Source organism: Cyprinodon variegatus, unplaced genomic scaffold, assembly GCF_000732505.1.
Source record: "Cyprinodon variegatus isolate N-32 unplaced genomic scaffold, C_variegatus-1.0 Scaffold1388, whole genome shotgun sequence".
NCBI classification, from domain to species: domain Eukaryota; kingdom Metazoa; phylum Chordata; class Actinopteri; order Cyprinodontiformes; family Cyprinodontidae; genus Cyprinodon; species Cyprinodon variegatus.
Window position 1 is genome coordinate 10,205 of NW_015151841.1, and position 4,779 is coordinate 14,983.

The window sequence follows — 4,779 nt, forward strand, 5'->3', positions numbered from 1 at the left end:
TATATATATATATATATATATATATATATATATATAGCCATCAGAAGAGGAGAACAGAAGCAAGCAAACATAAATATAAAAGGAAATAACAAAACAAAAAAAATAGAATCCTAGTGACCAAGCAGCAGAGACTGGAAGGGACCCCAACGTGGCGAAAATGTGTCTTATCTGTGATTGAGATCGTGGGTCAGCTTTTCCAAAGGAAGGATAACAGATATCTATGTGAGCCACATATTTGGTCATAGTATTTTTAAAATAACAGCTCTACTTGGATTTCAACACAGGCTGCTCCGACTGGCTTAAAGAGAAGAGCTTGAAAGAGAAAACTATGCAGTAAGCAGCATTTCAGAGATCAAATGAGACCAGGCAGACTGGTTCAGGATGATAGAAAGCTTAAATAACAAAATCCTTACAACCAAGGTATTCTAAATAGTCTCAACAGAAGTATAACACATAGCACTTCAAGGAAAATGCCAAGATTCAAATTGGCTCACAAAAATTGAAAAAAAGAATTTAAAAAATTTCTTCTGGATCATGGAGTTGGAATTTCATATCTGTTTATTTTTTTCCCCAAATTCAACTTTTTCCATTTTTATACTGTAATTACCTTTTTTTTTCTAATTGTCAAAGTTTTCATTCCAACTTTATTAATTAACCCTTTAATTGAGATTAGAATAACTACAGATTATTATAACAATACAGTTAGCCTTACAAAGAAATTTTGCCAAAAAATTGCATGAATCACAACTGGACAGCCCCATATGCACCCGGGGTAGGTGGGTTTGGCGAGGCTGCTTATGTGTTCTTGCAGCGCACCCCCTTGCTTTGCAGGGCTTTATCAAAAATAAATGAAGCTCCCTCATTTGCTCAAGGAATGTCTGATTCTGCACACATGACAATAAAATCTTCAATAAACTCAAGTCTCACTTCTGCCGACGTTAAATTGCTCAAGAGTTTGCAGGCGTGTGTGGCTCGTTCTAGCTTACCTTTTCTCTTTGTTTCTGATGTGACTCCTTGACTTTAAGTGGTCCTCACACCTGTTCTTACACTTCCAGTCGACCGTGTGCTGACAAAACTTGCAGAAAAATTGGTCTCCAGATTAAAAAAAAATCATGGGGAAAATGTTCTGCCTTAAACTTTGCACTAAGTTTAGCATTTTTTAATTTTCTTCAAGATGTTGGTACTTCTGCATGACTCTTAGACATGGTTTACCTACTTTTTCTTGTTGGTTTAGAAACAAGAGTGCGCCCCATGTAGGTATATCTGGGAGCAGGGAGTGGATAAAAGACGTTACATATATACTACTTCTTGTCCAAAGAGTGAATTCCGTGAGATTACGTGTTTTGTAAAATATTATATTTTATTTGCTAAATTTTGCGGTTCCGTCCATGTTTTCCGCATCGGGGTAATCATATGGCCCTATGAATCGTGGATCTTTTCTTTACAGTTACAATGGTTATATGTGGTGGTGGGGTGAGACCTCACTGCACCCAGAATGTACACATCCTTTTAGGGTTACCTTCTGTAGAATAATGCACCCGGTCACAAACCTCGGATCAGTTTAAACTGGTATCCTGAATATGACAACACATTTTAGTGACCACCACAGTCACCAATAGGGCAACTTTTAAGGTCTGGTTGAAGAGATATTTACTGCCTGGATATGTAGATGATACCTGAATAGAAACTGTGAAATATTCATTAACACAGGACGCCAATGAATAAGGGGTTAGAAAAAGGTTTAGAAAGCAAAAACAGGCAAGGGTTCTTTGTACTCTTTACTAGCCTATGGTCCTCTAGCTTTATCTTGCATTAAAAACATGCCTCCAATTCATAGACAATGGTCCAGCTGTTGTTATTCTGTCTCTCTGGGGTAAATGACCTTATAAATGGGCTGCCACTAGAAAAATTCAGAGAGCTCAAGAGAGTTTGAAGCCCCTTGTAGATCTCCGACTCTGCATTACTTTGATAGACATTAGAATATCCAACATTTCAGTGAGGTTTTATCTCCTGTCAGTTTAACATAAGGTGCAGAAGAACAAGATCAACATGAGTCAGAACCCGTAGCAAATTATACTATTTTCCGTTTCTTGCTGCCTGTGCAGTCAGAACAACAAAGACCAACATTGTACCACAGGCTGAAACCCCATGTATCCTTATGATAAACATCAGCACTTGTTGGTAGTTGTTAACTTATCCCAGCACTAATGCCCCCTGCATTGCCTTGGGAACTCAGAGGCCATTGTCTGTCGCCTTGATATGGGGTTTGGTGAAAGCGAGAGCAGACAAAAAGCCTGGCAGGTTTCTCATGCTGCGGCTTTGTGGAGCTTCGCCAGGGGAACAGAGGCTGGGGCCGCGTGCAGAAAGTGGACTACAGGTAAACTGCCACATGAACAAAAGGAACAAAACCGGGATTGTCCAATTGAATGACCACACATCCCTGTTTTTGACACATGAAGCCGGTGGTTACAGATGGAGTGCTGGGATTTAATTTCACCTCAACGGAACAAGACATAAAGAGTTTTTAATCTGTAGATCCAGTCGGTTTATCTGGTGTTTAGTGAAGTGAATTGAAGAAATATACAGTTTGACTTGAAACATGATCAGATTTTGAACCTGGGAAGTATGGAAAATACATCAGAATGAGGTTTTGATTTAGAAAAAGTGAAAAAAAAATGGAATTCAAAGTGTTGCTTTTGAATGGGTTGTTAAAAGTAATGATTAGAGAAAAGAAACATTTTGTGTTCCCAAAAGATTTATAAGTGATGCCAAGAAGTAAGTAAATATCACATGGTCACATGTTTCTCTTGATTTGCTTTTCTATGACACTTCAATGTATTTTAGTTTATGATATGATTTAATACTCACTAAAAAGTTCTGTGTTATTTTATCTACCCAAACCCTGGGATAGGAAAGGATTTAATCAATTAGGACTTATGTTTAGGGTAGCTGGGTATTTTTATGCTTATTTTTGTGCAACCCATGCCCTGAGTCAAAATCTTTTTCAACATGCAGAGTTGACCCAGCACCTGGGTTGTGCTTTCAACTCCTCATCTAGACAAACATGCTCCACCCTGGAATTCACTGCGCCCGTGATTGTGCCAGGATGATGCTCTATGCACCATGAGCTCACACTTTCAAAGTATCTGTAAGGCAATCTTTGTGGCGAGGCAAGGCATGAATAAAAGGTTTGTGAAGAGTACATGTAGATAGTAGAGTAGTAGCCATTCAAAATGTCCCCACTTTCCTTGATGGGCCCTTGGCTAGTCCTTGGTTGGTCCCCAACAATTCCATTTTAGACATCTAAATATATTCTTTCTGTCAAGCTTTGTGGACATTAAGATCTAAAGAGAAGCATTTTCTTCTGGTCAGACCCTGTAATTCAGTGAAACAGTGATGTCAGAGTAAAAAAATATGCACGCCAAGGAGAAGGCCGGTGGCTGGAAGTTGGAGGGAATTTTGCTGCCATTCGGCTGCCATTTGGCTGGCTTTGTCAAGGTTGGAGCTGTATGTAACCAGGGATTAAAACAGAAATGGCTTCACTTATGGGGAAAAAACCTAAAAAACAGGTAGAACACAGACAAACCATACCAAGTAAGGAATAGTGGCAAAAGGGCCATAAGTGTGTCTCTAACAACTTATGCAGGGTGTAGCTGCCCCTGTTCTCACTAAATCACCACTAGAGATAGAGGACAGCCTCTCCCCAGCACGCTACAAAGATTAGCGTGCTTATCATACCTACAGTCGATCATGTTTCAGTCAATCAGATTGCACGGTTCATTTCTTCTTCAGGGCCTGGGAGAAGATTGTAAGACCTTCAGATACTAAACTTCAGTACCTAAAGCCAAGCATCCTTGGTTTATGCAGCTGGACAATGATCCAATAATCCACCTTCAGGATTTCCAAATAGCGAACTGCCTCTCTAACACTGACTTGATCTCAGATATTGTGCCAGATTTCTTTGATTTAATAAAAAAATACTGTATTAATCCCAAACTGAAATTGACTATTGCAGTAACTTTTTTTTTTTTGACTAGTTGTTGTAGGTGTTTATAGCTGTATGCAGGAAGGATCTTCTGTTGCACGAGATCTGGAGAAGCCGCTTACTGAAGACTGTTGTTGTTTAACAATCTTCTGAAGAGAATGCTTACTTTTGACCATAATGCTCGTCATTTTTGGAATAACATTTCTTTGAGAAATAATTTCAAGAGGTTCAGAGTAAAAAGGAATGGTTAGAGTACGTCCTCCTGTGCTTCTGACTACCTACCAAACAGCTGACTCTTCAGTCTAACACAGCGGTCTTCACTGTTTTCCAGGCCAAGGACCCCCAAACTGATGGCGAGATGGAGCGGGGACCCCCTGATTATATATATTGTATGAAATTGTGTTATATCAAACTAGTCCTACTCGGCAGTGATCCTCATCCTGAACCACAGGTTTAAAAGAATGCTCACTGAGTGCATGAGGATTTGTTGAGTTTAGGATATATATGATTTCCTTTACGACAAATGCAGAGCTGCAGAGTCATTTCTCCCAGGCCTAATCCAAACCCTTTTTTTAGCTGGCATTCATGTAAAGCCCTAATCCAGCCAAACATTTTGCTGCCAAGGAAAGACTTGTAATCTTCTTGCTGCTGACTGTTTATCTGGCGTAAAAAGGATACAGAAAAAGTATTTTTCCCTGAATAGAGGGATGGAGTTGCATGGTTATAGTTGCTTCCATGCGTTTTGGAGTCACTAAAGCAGAGAGCCATAAAAGTTTTTATAGTTTCTGGAACAT